This window comes from Pseudorca crassidens, chromosome 3, assembly GCF_039906515.1.
Source record: "Pseudorca crassidens isolate mPseCra1 chromosome 3, mPseCra1.hap1, whole genome shotgun sequence".
NCBI classification, from domain to species: Eukaryota; Metazoa; Chordata; class Mammalia; order Artiodactyla; family Delphinidae; genus Pseudorca; species Pseudorca crassidens.
The window spans coordinates 176035864-176051888 of NC_090298.1; positions in this window are offsets into that span (position 1 = coordinate 176035864).

Consider the following 16025-nt stretch of genomic DNA (forward strand, 5'->3'; position numbering starts at 1 on the left):
TCCCTAAGCTATAGGACCATAAGTGGAAGTGCCCTAGGCTCTGTTGCTTTGTTTTTTAGATGTTTCAGGAAACACCATACACTTCTCCCGAGTGTCTGTTGGCAATTTACATCCCGCCCATCAGCATAACAAGGCTCCCAGTTCTCCATGGCCTGTCCTGCCTTTCTGGATTTTACACTTTTTTCAGATGGCCCTTTTGACCGGGGGGAAGTGAGACTTCATTGTAGTGCAGATTTCCTTTGCAAGCTTGCTTGGTTGGCCAAAAAGGGCGTATGCGTTTTTTCCTGAATATATTCAGGAAAAAACGCATACGCCCTTTTTGGCCAAGTGCATCATTGTGGACGTTCTGCCTCTTTTCCTATGCTTTCAATGCAATTCCAGTCTGTCTCCTGAAATCGGTTTCCTGCAATTCTGCCCCGCTTTCAAGTCCTCTTGGCAGCCTTACTTCAGTATATTTTTGGACGATAGCTGTCATTTATAACTCTGCAGGTTTGTGAATTACAGTGCCCCTGAGCTCCTTTCTTCAACTCGCTTTCTTTTGAGCCGGCCGCAACACCGCAGGATGGCTTCAGGCCCTAATCTGGTTCCGGCACGGCACGCTGAGCCTTTGGTTAATTCCTCTTCCTGGTGGGAAATGAGAGTTAAATTTGCCCGTCCAGACACCTCCAGCTAGTCTCTCATTGGTTCTCGCTATTCCTGTTCATCTTCCGCAGAAATTGCAAACTGGGCCAAACAGGAGGTTAAAGGGACTGACTCTCCAAGTCGGGAGGGTGTTAGTAAAGCGTCTGGAATGTTGCACCCGAGTACCAGGGTACGAAAACTGAGACATATTTGAACACGTCTCCCAATCACATGGTTGATCAGACTCTAGGTTCCACATGCATGTTTTACCTGAAGGAAGAATACCTTAAACCTGGGTAGTTGAAACCCGTGGAATGGGTACCATGCAATATGACTTCAAAGGGTCTTCATTTGCTCACCGAACCTCTCCAATCCTATCACTGCTGCATTTATGTCCCTGTACACATGCTTGATTCTCTTTCGGAGACATAGCAATCCATAGGTTTTAAGATACTTACTAGTCAGGTACATTCTTAGGCATTTAATATGCGGTGTTGAGTCCATTTCGTTGAGCAAGGAGTAGCTCTTGTCTATTCCATATTTGGCTTAAGGAACTTTATCTGTGCTCATTTCAATCTCTGGTTTTATGCAGCACCCCAACTCACCTTTACCCTTAAGCAAGCATAAGTTGGTTTTCTAAATTTGAGACCCTGTTCTGTTCTGTAATTCAGTTCCTGTGTAGCCAAGTTTACATTCCGTGTATTACTGATATCTTATGATGTTTCTTTTTCTGTGTGACTTATTTCAGTTAGAATCATCATACCTGAATCCACTCATTGTGCTGCTAAGGGCCTGATGACATAGATTTCATTGCTGAGTGATATTGCTTTGTAAGTAAATACCACAACTTCTTTATCCATTTTTCACTTTCTGCGATGTTGAACTTGTACTGTAAACGAGGTTCTTGTAAACAGAGGCGTCCCAAACTTTGGGGTGGCTGTGTCTTTTTGATTTTAATTTCCCTAAGCTATAGGACCATAAGTGGAAGTGCCCTAGGCTCTGTTGCTTTGTTTTTTAGATGTTTCAGGAAACACCATACACTTCTCCCGAGTGTCTGTTGGCAATTTACATCCCGCCCATCAGCATAACAAGGCTCCCAGTTCTCCATGGCCTGTCCTGCCTTTCTGGATTTTACACTTTTTTCAGATGGCCCTTTTGACCGGGGGGAAGTGAGACTTCATTGTAGTGCAGATTTCCTTTGCAAGCTTGCTTGGTTGGCCAAAAAGGGCGTATGCGTTTTTTCCTGAATATATTCAGGAAAAAACGCATACGCCCTTTTTGGCCAAGTGCATCATTGTGGACGTTCTGCCTCTTTTCCTATGCTTTCAATGCAATTCCAGTCTACCTCCTGAAATCGGTTTCCTGCAATTCTGCCCCGCTTTCAAGTCCTCTTGGCAGCCTTACTTCAGTATATTTTTGGACGATAGCTGTCATTTATAACTCTGCAGGTTTGTGAATTACAGTGCCCCTGAGCTCCTTTCTTCAACTCGCTTTCTTTTGAGCTGGCCGCAACACCGCAGGATGGCTTCAGGCCCTAATCTGGTTCCGGCACGGCACGCTGAGCCTTTGGTTAATTCCTCTTCCTGGTGGGAAATGAGAGTTAAATTTGCCCGTCCAGACACCTCCAGCTAGTCTCTCATTGGTTCTCGCTATTCCTGTTCATCTTCCGCAGAAATTGCAAACTGGGCCAAACAGGAGGTTAAAGGGACTGACTCTCCAAGTCGGGAGGGTGTTAGTAAAGCGTCTGGAATATTGCACCCGAGAACCAGGGTACGAAAACTGAGACATATTTGAACACGTCTCCGGATCACATGGTTGATCATACTCTAGGTTCCACATGCATGTTTTACCTGAAGGAAGAATACCTTAAACCTGGGTAGTTGAAACCCGTGGAATGGGTACCATGCAATATGACTTCAAAGGGTCTTCATTTGCTCACCGAACCTCTCCAATCCTATCACTGCTGCGTTTATGCCCCTGTACGCATGCTTGATTCTCTTTCAGAGACATAGCAATCCATAGGTTTTAAGATACTTACTAGTCAGGTACATTCTTATGCGTTTAATAAGCGGTGTTGAGTCCATTTCGTTGAGCAAGGAGTAGCTCTTGTCTATTCCATATTTGGCTTAAGGAACTTTATCTGTGCTCATTTCAATCTCTGGTTTTATGCAGCACCCCAACTCACCTTTACCCTTAAGCAAGCATAAGTTGGTTTTCTAAATTTGAGACCCTGTTCTGTTCTGTAATTCAGTTCCTGTGTAGCCAAGTTTACATTCCGTGTATTACTGATATCTTATGATGTTTCTTTTTCTGTGTGACTTATTTCAGTTAGAATCATCATACCTGAATCCACTCATTGTGCTGCTAAGGGCCTGATGACATAGATTTCATTGCTGAGTGATATTGCTTTGTAAGTAAATACCACAACTTCTTTATCCATTTTTCACTTTCTGCGATGTTGAACTTGTACTGTAAACGAGGTTCTTGTAAACAGAGGCGTCCCAAACTTTGGGGTGGCTGTGTCTTTTTGATTTTAATTTCCCTAAGCTATAGGACCATAAGTGGAAGTGCCCTAGGCTCTGTTGCTTTGTTTTTTAGATGTTTCAGGAAACACCATACACTTCTCCCGAGTGTCTGTTGGCAATTTACATCCCGCCCATCAGCATAACAAGGCTCCCAGTTCTCCATGGCCTGTCCTGCCTTTCTGGATTTTACACTTTTTTCAGATGGCCCTTTTGACCGGGGGGAAGTGAGACTTCATTGTAGTGCAGATTTCCTTTGCAAGCTTGCTTGGTTGGCCAAAAAGGGCGTATGCGTTTTTTCCTGAATATATTCAGGAAAAAACGCATACGCCCTTTTTGGCCAAGTGCATCATTGTGGACGTTCTGCCTCTTTTCCTATGCTTTCAATGCAATTCCAGTCTGTCTCCTGAAATCGGTTTCCTGCAATTCTGCCCCGCTTTCAAGTCCTCTTGGCAGCCTTACTTCAGTATATTTTTGGACGATAGCTGTCATTTATAACTCTGCAGGTTTGTGAATTACAGTGCCCCTGAGCTCCTTTCTTCAACTCGCTTTCTTTTGAGCCGGCCGCAACACCGCAGGATGGCTTCAGGCCCTAATCTGGTTCCGGCACGGCACGCTGAGCCTTTGGTTAATTCCTCTTCCTGGTGGGAAATGAGAGTTAAATTTGCCCGTCCAGACACCTCCAGCTAGTCTCTCATTGGTTCTCGCTATTCCTGTTCATCTTCCGCAGAAATTGCAAACTGGGCCAAACAGGAGGTTAAAGGGACTGACTCTCCAAGTCGGGAGGGTGTTAGTAAAGCGTCTGGAATGTTGCACCCAAGTACCAGGGTACGAAAACTGAGACATATTTGAACACGTCTCCCGATCACATGGTTGATCAGACTCTAGGTTCCACATGCATGTTTTACCTGAAGGAAGAATACCTTAAACCTGGGTAGTTGAAACCCGTGGAATGGGTACCATGCAATATGACTTCAAAGGGTCTTCATTTGCTCACCGAACCTCTCCAATCCTATCACTGCTGCATTTATGTCCCTGTACACATGCTTGATTCTCTTTCGGAGACATAGCAATCCATAGGTTTTAAGATACTTACTAGTCAGGTACATTCTTAGGCATTTAATATGCGGTGTTGAGTCCATTTCGTTGAGCAAGGAGTAGCTCTTGTCTATTCCATATTTGGCTTAAGGAACTTTATCTGTGCTCATTTCAATCTCTGGTTTTATGCAGCACCCCAACTCACCTTTACCCTTAAGCAAGCATAAGTTGGTTTTCTAAATTTGAGACCCTGTTCTGTTCTGTAATTCAGTTCCTGTGTAGCCAAGTTTACATTCCGTGTATTACTGATATCTTATGATGTTTCTTTTTCTGTGTGACTTATTTCAGTTAGAATCATCATACCTGAATCCACTCATTGTGCTGCTAAGGGCCTGATGACATAGATTTCATTGCTGAGTGATATTGCTTTGTAAGTAAATACCACAACTTCTTTATCCATTTTTCACTTTCTGCGATGTTGAACTTGTACTGTAAATGAGGTTCTTGTAAACAGAGGCGTCCCAAACTTTGGGGTGGCTGTGTCTTTTTGATTTTAATTTCCCTAAGCTATAGGACCATAAGTGGAAGTGCCCTAGGCTCTGTTGCTTTGTTTTTTAGATGTTTCAGGAAACACCATACACTTCTCCCGAGTGTCTGTTGGCAATTTACATCCCGCCCATCAGCATAACAAGGCTCCCAGTTCTCCATGTCCTGTCCTGCCTTTCTGGATTTTACACTTTTTTCAGATGGCCCTTTTGACCGGGGGGAAGTGAGACTTCATTGTAGTGCAGATTTCCTTTGCAAGCTTGCTTGGTTGGCCAAAAAGGGCGTATGCGTTTTTTCCTGAATATATTCAGGAAAAAACGCATACGCCCTTTTTGGCCAAGTGCATCATTGTGGACGTTCTGCCTCTTTTCCTATGCTTTCAATGCAATTCCAGTCTACCTCCTGAAATCGGTTTCCTGCAATTCTGCCCCGCTTTCAAGTCCTCTTGGCAGCCTTACTTCAGTATATTTTTGGACGATAGCTGTCATTTATAACTCTGCAGGTTTGTGAATTACAGTGACCCTGAGCTCCTTTCTTCAACTTGCTTTCTTTTGAGCTGGCCGCAACACCGCAATATGGCTTCAGGCCCTAATCTGGTTCCGGCACGGCACGCTGAGCCTTTGGTTAATTCCTCTTCCTGGTGGGAAATGAGAGTTAAATTTGCCCGTCCAGACACCTCCAGCTAGTCTCTCATTGGTTCTCGCTATTCCTGTTCATCTTCCGCAGAAATTGCAAACTGGGCCAAACAGGAGGTTAAAGGGACTGACTCTCCAAGTCGGGAGGGTGTTAGTAAAGCGTCTGGAATGTTGCACCCGAGTACCAGGGTACGAAAACTGAGACATATTTGAACACGTCTCCCGATCACATGGTTGATCATACTCTAGGTTCCACATGCATGTTTTAGCTGAAGGAAGAATACCTTAAACCTGGGTAGTTGAAACCCGTGGAATGGGTACCATGCAATATGACTTCAAAGGGTCTTCATTTGCTCACCGAACCTCTCCAATCCTATCACTGCTGCGTTTATGCCCCTGTACACATGCTTGATTCTCTTTCGGAGACATAGCAATCCATAGGTTTTAAGATACTTACTAGTCAGGTACATTCTTAGGCATTTAATATGCGGTGTTGAGTCCATTTCGTTGAGCAAGAGGTAGCTCTTGTCTATTCCATATTTGGCTTAAGGAACTTTATCTGTGCTCATTTCAATGTCTGGTTTTATGCAGCACCCCAACTCACCTTTCCCCTTAAGCAAGCATAAGTTGGTTTTCTAAATTTGAGACCCTGTTCTGTTCTGTAATTCAGTTCCTGTGTAGCCAAGTTTACATTCCGTGTATTACTGATATCTTATGATGTTTCTTTTTCTGTGTGACTTATTTCAGTTAGAATCATCATACCTGAATCCACTCATTGTGCTGCTAAGGGCCTGATGACATAGATTTCATTGCTGAGTGATATTGCTTTGTAAGTAAATACCACAACTTCTTTATCCATTTTTCACTTTCTGCGATGTTGAACTTGTACTGTAAACGAGGTTCTTGTAAACAGAGGCGTCCCAAACTTTGGGGTGGCTGTGTCTTTTTGATTTTAATTTCCCTAAGCTATAGGACCATAAGTGGAAGTGCCCTAGGCTCTGTTGCTTTGTTTTTTAGATGTTTCAGGAAACACCATACACTTCTCCCGAGTGTCTGTTGGCAATTTACATCCCGCCCATCAGCATAACAAGGCTCCCAGTTCTCCATGGCCTGTCCTGCCTTTCTGGATTTTACACTTTTTTCAGATGGCCCTTTTGACCGGGGGGAAGTGAAACTTCATTGTAGTGCAGATTTCCTTTGCAAGCTTGCTTGGTTGGCCAAAAAGGGCGTATGCGTTTTTTCCTGAATATATTCAGGAAAAAACGCATACGCCCTTTTTGGCCAAGTGCATCATTGTGGACGTTCTGCCTCTTTTCCTATGCTTTCAATGCAATTCCAGTCTACCTCCTGAAATCGGTTTCCTGCAATTCTGCCCCGCTTTCAAGTCCTCTTGGCAGCCTTACTTCAGTATATTTTTGGACGATAGCTGTCATTTATAACTCTGCAGGTTTGTGAATTACAGTGTCCCTGAGCTCCTTTCTTCAACTCGCTTTCTTTTGAGCTGGCCGCAACACCGCAGGATGGCTTCAGGCCCTAATCTGGTTCCGGCACGGCACGCTGAGCCTTTGGTTAATTCCTCTTCCTGGTGGGAAATGAGAGTTAAATTTGCCCGTCCAGACACCTCCAGCTAGTCTCTGATTGGTTCTCGCTATTCCTGTTCATCTTCCGCAGAAATTGCAAACTGGGCCAAACAGGAGGTTAAAGGGACTGACTCTCCAAGTCGGGAGGGTGTTAGTAAAGCGTCTGGAATATTGCACCCGAGTACCAGGGTACGAAAACTGAGACATATTTGAACACGTCTCCGGATCACATGGTTGATCATACTCTAGGTTCCACATGCATGTTTTACCTGAAGGAAGAATACCTTAAACCTGGGTAGTTGAAACCCGTGGAATGGGTACCATGCAATATGACTTCAAAGGGTCTTCATTTGCTCACCGAACCTCTCCAATCCTATCACTGCTGCGTTTATGCCCCTGTACACATGCTTGATTCTCTTTCGGAGACATAGCAATCCATAGGTTTTAAGATACTTACTAGTCAGGTACATTCTTAGGCATTTAATATGCGGTGTTGAGTCCATTTCGTTGAGCAAGAGGTAGCTCTTGTCTATTCCATATTTGGCTTAAGGAACTTTATCTGTGCTCATTTCAATCTCTGGTTTTATGCAGCACCCCAACTCACCTTTACCCTTAAGCAAGCATAAGTTGGTTTTCTAAATTTGAGACCCTGTTCTGTTCTGTAATTCAGTTCCTGTGTAGCCAAGTTTACATTCCGTGTATTACTGATATCTTATGATGTTTCTTTTTCTGTGTGACTTATTTCAGTTAGAATCATCATACCTGAATCCACTCATTGTGCTGCTAAGGGCCTGATGACATAGATTTCATTGCTGAGTGATATTGCTTTGTAAGTAAATACCACAACTTCTTTATCCATTTTTCACTTTCTGCGATGTTGAACTTGTACTGTAAACGAGGTTCTTGTAAACAGAGGCGTCCCAATGTTTGGGGTGGCTGTGTCTTTTTGATTTTAATTTCCCTAAGCTATAGGACCATAAGTGGAAGTGCCCTAGGCTCTGTTGCTTTGTTTTTTAGATGTTTCAGGAAACACCATACACTTCTCCCGAGTGTCTGTTGGCAATTTACATCCCGCCCATCAGCATAACAAGGCTCCCAGTTCTCCATGGCCTGTCCTGCCTTTCTGGATTTTACACTTTTTTCAGATGGCCCTTTTGACCGGGGGGAAGTGAGACTTCATTGTAGTGCAGATTTCCTTTGCAAGCTTGCTTGGTTGGCCAAAAAGTGCGTATGCGTTTTTTCCTGAATATATTCAGGAAAAAACGCATACGCCCTTTTTGGCCAAGTGCATCATTGTGGACGTTCTGCCTCTTTTCCTATGCTTTCAATGCAATTCCAGTCTACCTCCTGAAATCGGTTTCCTGCAATTCTGCCCCGCTTTCAAGTCCTCTTGGCAGCCTTACTTCAGTATATTTTTGGACGATAGCTGTCATTTATAACTCTGCAGGTTTGTGAATTACAGTGCCCCTGAGCTCCTTTCTTCAACTCGCTTTCTTTTGAGCTGGCCGCAACACCGCAGGATGGCTTCAGGCCCTAATCTAGTTCCGGCACGGCACGCTGAGCCTTTGGTTAATTCCTCTTCCTGGTGGGAAATGAGAGTTAAATTTGCCCGTCCAGACACCTCCAGCTAGTCTCTCATTGGTTCTCGCTATTCCTGTTCATCTTCCGCAGAAATTGCAAACTGGGCCAAACAGGAGGTTAAAGGGACTGACTCTCCAAGTCGGGAGGGTGTTAGTAAAGCATCTGGAATGTTGCATCCGAGTACCAGGGTACGAAAACTGAGACATATTTGAACACGTCTCCCGATCACATGGTTGATCATACTCTAGGTTCCACATGCATGTTTTAGCTGAAGGAAGAATACCTTAAACCTGGGTAGTTGAAACCCGTGGAATGGGTACCATGCAATATGACTTCAAAGGGTCTTCATTTGCTCACCGAACCTCTCCAATCCTATCACTGCTGCGTTTATGCCCCTGTACACATGCTTGATTCTCTTTCGGAGACATAGCAATCCATAGGTTTTAAGATACTTACTAGTCAGGTACATTCTTAGGCATTTAATATGCGGTGTTGAGTCCATTTCGTTGAGCAAGGAGTAGCTCTTGTCTATTCCATATTTGGCTTAAGGAACTTTATCTGTGCTCATTTCAATCTCTGGTTTTATGCAGCACCCCAACTCACCTTTCCCCTTAAGCAAGCATAAGTTGGTTTTCTAAATTTGAGACCCTGTTCTGTTCTGTAATTCAGTTCCTGTGTAGCCAAGTTTACATTCCGTGTATTACTGATATCTTATGATGTTTCTTTTTCTGTGTGACTTATTTCAGTTAGAATCATCATACCTGAATCCACTCATTGTGCTGCTAAGGGCCTGATGACATAGATTTCATTGCTGAGTGATATTGCTTTGTAAGTAAATACCACAACTTCTTTATCCATTTTTCACTTTCTGCGATGTTGAACTTGTACTGTAAACGAGGTTCTTATAAACAGAGGCGTCCAATGTTTTGGGTGGCTGTGTCTTTTTGATTTTAATTTCCCTAAGCTATAGGACCATAAGTGGAAGTGCCCTAGGCTCTGTTGCTTTGTTTTTTAGATGTTTCAGGAAACACCATACACTTCTCCCGAGTGTCTGTTGGCAATTTACATCCCACCCATCAGCATAACAAGGCTCCCAGTTCTCCATTTTTTACACTTTTTACACTTTTTTCAGATGGCCCCTTTGACCGGGGGGAAGTGAGACTTCATTGTAGTGCAGATTTCCTTTGCAAGCTTGCTTGGTTGGCCAAAAAGGGCGTATGCGTTTTTTCCTGAATATATTCAGGAAAAAACGCATACGCCCTTTTTGGCCAAGTGCATCATTGTGGACGTTCTGCCTCTTTTCCTATGCTTTCAATGCAATTCCAGTCTACCTCCTGAAATCGGTTTCCTGCAATTCTGCCCCGCTTTCAAGTCCTCTTGGCAGCCTTACTTCAGTATATTTTTGGACGATAGCTGTCATTTATAACTCTGCAGGTTTGTGAATTACAGTGCCCCTGAGCTCCTTTCTTCAACTCGCTTTCTTGTGACCTGGCCGCAACACCGCAGGATGGCTTCAGGCCCTAATCTGGTTCCGGCACGGCACGCTGAGCCTTTGGTTAATTCCTCTTCCTGGTGGGAAATGAGAGTTAAATTTGCCCGTCCAGACACCTCCAGCTAGTCTCTCATTGGTTCTCGCTATTCCTGTTCATCTTCCGCAGAAATTGCAAACTGGGCCAAACAGGAGGTTAAAGGGACTGACTCTCCAAGTCGGGAGGGTGTTAGTAAAGCGTCTGGAATGTTGCACCCGAGTACCAGGGTACGAAAACTGAGACATATTTGAACACGTTTCCCGATCACATGGTTGATCATACTCTAGGTTCCACATGCATGTTTTAGCTGAAGGAAGAATACCTTAAACCTGGGTAGTTGAAACCCGTGGAATGGGTACCATGCAATATGACTTCAAAGGGTCTTCATTTGCTCACCGAACCTCTCCAATCCTATCACTGCTGCGTTTATGCCCCTGTACACATGCTTGATTCTCTTTCGGAGACATAGCAATCCATAGGTTTTAAGATACTTACTAGTCAGGTACATTCTTAGGCGTTTAATATGCGGTGTTGAGTCCATTTCGTTGAGCAAGGAGTAGCTCTTGTCTATTCCATATTTGGCTTAAGGAACTTTATCTGTGCTCATTTCAATCTCTGGTTTTATGCAGCACCCCAACTCACCTTTACCCTTAAGCAAGCATAAGTTGGTTTTCTAAATTTGAGACCCTGTTCTGTTCTGTAATTCAGTTCCTGTGTAGCCAAGTTTACATTCCGTGTATTACTGATATCTTATGATGTTTCTTTTTCTGTGTGACTTATTTCAGTTAGAATCATCATACCTGAATCCACTCATTGTGCTGCTAAGGGCCTGATGACATAGATTTCATTGCTGAGTGATATTGCTTTGTAAGTAAATACCACAACTTCTTTATCCATTTTTCACTTTCTGCGATGTTGAACTTGTACTGTAAACGAGGTTCTTGTAAACAGAGGCGTCCCAATGTTTGGGGTGGCTGTGTCTTTTTGATTTTAATTTCCCTAAGCTATAGGACCATAAGTGGAAGTGCCCTAGGCTCTGTTGCTTTGTTTTTTAGATGTTTCAGGAAACACCATACACTTCTCCCGAGTGTCTGTTGGCAATTTACATCCCGCCCATCAGCATAACAAGGCTCCCAGTTCTCCATGGCCTGTCCTGCCTTTCTGGATTTTACACTTTTTTCAGATGGCCCTTTTGACCGGGGGGAAGTGAGACTTCATTGTAGTGCAGATTTCCTTTGCAAGCTTGCTTGGTTGGCCAAAAAGGGCGTATGCGTTTTTTCCAGAATATATTCAGGAAAAAACGCATACGCCCTTTTTGGCCAAGTGCATCATTGTGGACGTTCTGCCTCTTTTCCTATGCTTTCAATGCAATTCCAGTCTACCTCCTGAAATCGGTTTCCTGCAATTCTGCCCCGCTTTCAAGTCCTCTTGGCAGCCTTACTTCAGTATATTTTTGGACGATAGCTGTCATTTATAACTCTGCAGGTTTGTGAATTACAGTGCCCCTGAGCTCCTTTCTTCAACTCGCTTTCTTTTGAGCTGGCCGCAACACCGCAGGATGGCTTCAGGCCCTAATCTGGTTCCGGCACGGCACGCTGAGCCTTTGGTTAATTCCTCTTCCTGGTGGGAAATGAGAGTTAAATTTGCCCGTCCAGACACCTCCAGCTAGTCTCTCATTGGTTCTCGCTATTCCTGTTCATCTTCCGCAGAAATTGCAAACTGGGCCAAACAGGAGGTTAAAGGGACTGACTCTCCAAGTCGGGAGGGTGTTAGTAAAGCGTCTGGAATGTTGCACCCGAGTACCAGGGTACGAAAACTGAGACATATTTGAACACGTCTCCCGATCACATGGTTGATCATACTCTAGGTTCCACATGCATGTTTTAGCTGAAGGAAGAATACCTTAAACCTGGGTAGTTGAAACCCGTGGAATGGGTACCATGCAATATGACTTCAAAGGGTCTTCATTTGCTCACCGAACCTCTCCAATCCTATCACTGCTGCGTTTATGCCCCTGTACACATGCTTGATTCTCTTTCGGAGACATAGCAATCCATAGGTTTTAAGATACTTACTAGTCAGGTACATTCTTAGGCATTTAATATGCGGTGTTGAGTCCATTTCGTTGAGCAAGGAGTAGCTCTTGTCTATTCCATATTTGGCTTAAGGAACTTTATCTGTGCTCATTTCAATCTCTGGTTTTATGCAGCACCCCAACTCACCTTTCCCCTTAAGCAAGCATAAGTTGGTTTTCTAAATTTGAGACCCTGTTCTGTTCTGTAATTCAGTTCCTGTGTAGCCAAGTTTACATTCCGTGTATTACTGATATCTTATGATGTTTCTTTTTCTGTGTGACTTATTTCAGTTAGAATCATCATACCTGAATCCACTCATTGTGCTGCTAAGGGCCTGATGACATAGATTTCATTGCTGAGTGATATTGCTTTGTAAGTAAATACCACAACTTCTTTATCCATTTTTCACTTTCTGCGATGTTGAACTTGTACTGTAAACGAGGTTCTTGTAAACAGAGGCGTCCCAAACTTTGGGGTGGCTGTGTCTTTTTGATTTTAATTTCCCTAAGCTATAGGACCATAAGTGGAAGTGCCCTAGGCTCTGTTGCTTTGTTTTTTAGATGTTTCAGGAAACACCATACACTTCTCCCGAGTGTCTGTTGGCAATTTACATCCCGCCCATCAGCATAACAAGGCTCCCAGTTCTCCATGGCCTGTCCTGCCTTTCTGGATTTTACACTTTTTTCAGATGGCCCTTTTGACCGGGGGGAAGTGAGACTTCATTGTAGTGCAGATTTCCTTTGCAAGCTTGCTTGGTTGGCCAAAAAGGGCGTATGCGTTTTTTCCTGAATATATTCAGGAAAAAACGCATACGCCCTTTTTGGCCAAGTGCATCATTGTGGACGTTCTGCCTCTTTTCCTATGCTTTCAATGCAATTCCAGTCTACCTCCTGAAATCGGTTTCCTGCAATTCTGCCCCGCTTTCAAGTCCTCTTGGCAGCCTTACTTCAGTATATTTTTGGACGATAGCTGTCATTTATAACTCTGCAGGTTTGTGAATTACAGTGCCCCTGAGCTCCTTTCTTCAACTCGCTTTCTTTTGAGCTGGCCGCAACACCGCAGGATGGCTTCAGGCCCTAATCTGGTTCTGGCACGGCACGCTGAGCCTTTGGTTAATTCCTCTTCCTGGTGGGAAATGAGAGTTAAATTTGCCCGTCCAGACACCTCCAGCTAGTCTCTCATTGGTTCTCGCTATTCCTGTTCATCTTCCGCAGAAATTGCAAACTGGGCCAAACAGGAGGTTAAAGGGACTGACTCTCCAAGTCGGGAGGGTGTTAGTAAAGCGTCTGGAATGTTGCACCCGAGTACCAGGGTACGAAAACTGAGACATATTTGAACACGTCTCCCGATCACATGGTTGATCATACTCTAGGTTCCACATGCATGTTTTAGCTGAAGGAAGAATACCTTAAACCTGGGTAGTTGAAACCCGTGGAATGGGTACCATGCAATATGACTTCAAAGGGTCTTCATTTGCTCACCGAACCTCTCCAATCCTATCACTGCTGCGTTTATGCCCCTGTACACATGCTTGATTCTCTTTCGGAGACATAGCAATCCATAGGTTTTAAGATACTTACTAGTCAGGTACATTCTTAGGCATTTAATATGCGGTGTTGAGTCCATTTCGTTGAGCAAGGAGTAGCTCTTGTCTATTCCATATTTGGCTTAAGGAACTTTATCTGTGCTCATTTCAATCTCTGGTTTTATGCAGCACCCCAACTCACCTTTACCCTTAAGCAAGCATAAGTTGGTTTTCTAAATTTGAGACCCTGTTCTGTTCTGTAATTCAGTTCCTGTGTAGCCAAGTTTACATTCCGTGTATTACTGATATCTTATGATGTTTCTTTTTCTGTGTGACTTATTTCAGTTAGAATCATCATACCTGAATCCACTCATTGTGCTGCTAAGGGCCTGATGACATAGATTTCATTGCTGAGTGATATTGCTTTGTAAGTAAATACCACAACTTCTTTATCCATTTTTCACTTTCTGCGATGTTGAACTTGTACTGTAAACGAGGTTCTTGTAAACAGAGGCGTCCCAAACTTTGGGGTGGCTGTGTCTTTTTGATTTTAATTTCCCTAAGCTATAGGACCATAAGTGGAAGTGCCCTAGGCTCTGTTGCTTTGTTTTTTAGATGTTTCAGGAAACACCATACACTTCTCCCGAGTGTCTGTTGGCAATTTACATCCCGCCCATCAGCATAACAAGGCTCCCAGTTCTCCATGGCCTGTCCTGCCTTTCTGGATTTTACACTTTTTTCAGATGGCCCTTTTGACCGGGGGGAAGTGAGACTTCATTGTAGTGCAGATTTCCTTTGCAAGCTTGCTTGGTTGGCCAAAAAGGGCGTATGCGTTTTTTCCTGAATATATTCAGGAAAAAACGCATACGCCCTTTTTGGCCAAGTGCATCATTGTGGACGTTCTGCCTCTTTTCCTATGCTTTCAATGCAATTCCAGTCTACCTCCTGAAATCGGTTTCCTGCAATTCTGCCCCGCTTTCAAGTCCTCTTGGCAGCCTTACTTCAGTATATTTTTGGACGATAGCTGTCATTTATAACTCTGCAGGTTTGTGAATTACAGTGCCCCTGAGCTCCTTTCTTCAACTCGCTTTCTTTTGAGCTGGCCGCAACACCGCAGGATGGCTTCAGGCCCTAATCTGGTTCCGGCACGGCACGCTGAGCCTTTGGTTAATTCCTCTTCCTGGTGGGAAATGAGAGTTAAATTTGCCCGTCCAGACACCTCCAGCTAGTCTCTCATTGGTTCTCGCTATTCCTGTTCATCTTCCGCAGAAATTGCAAACTGGGCCAAACAGGAGGTTAAAGGGACTGACTCTCCAAGTCGGGAGGGTGTTAGTAAAGCGTCTGGAATGTTGCACCCGAGTACCAGGGTACGAAAACTGAGACATATTTGAACACGTCTCCCGATCACATGGTTGATCATACTCTAGGTTCCACATGCATGTTTTAGCTGAAGGAAGAATACCTTAAACCTGGGTAGTTGAAACCCGTGGAATGGGTACCATGCAATATGACTTCAAAGGGTCTTCATTTGCTCACCGAACCTCTCCAATCCTATCACTGCTGCGTTTATGCCCCTGTACACATGCTTGATTCTCTTTTGGAGACATAGCAATCCATAGGTTTTAAGATACTTACTAGTCAGGTACATTCTTAGGCATTTAATATGCGGTGTTGAGTCCATTTCGTTGAGCAAGGAGTAGCTCTTGTCTATTCCATATTTGGCTTAAGGAACTTTATCTGTGCTCATTTCAATCTCTGGTTTTATGCAGCACCCCAACTCACCTTTCCCCTTAAGCAAGCATAAGTTGGTTTTCTAAATTTGAGACCCTGTTCTGTTCTGTAATTCAGTTCCTGTGTAGCCAAGTTTACATTCCGTGTATTACTGATATCTTATGATGTTTCTTTTTCTGTGTGACTTATTTCAGTTAGAATCATCATACCTGAATCCACTCATTGTGCTGCTAAGGGCCTGATGACATAGATTTCATTGCTGAGTGATATTGCTTTGTAAGTAAATACCACAACTTCTTTATCCATTTTTCACTTTCTGCGATGTTGAACTTGTACTGTAAATGAGGTTCTTGTAAACAGAGGCGTCCCAAACTTTGGGGTGGCTGTGTCTTTTTGATTTTAATTTCCCTAAGCTATAGGACCATAAGTGGAAGTGCCCTAGGCTCTGTTGCTTTGTTTTTTAGATGTTTCAGGAAACACCATACACTTCTCCCGAGTGTCTGTTGGCAATTTACATCCCGCCCATCAGCATAACAAGGCTCCCAGTTCTCCATGGCCTGTCCTGCCTTTCTGGATTTTACACTTTTTTCAGATGGCCCTTTTGACCGGGGGGAAGTGAGACTTCATTGTAGTGCAGATTTC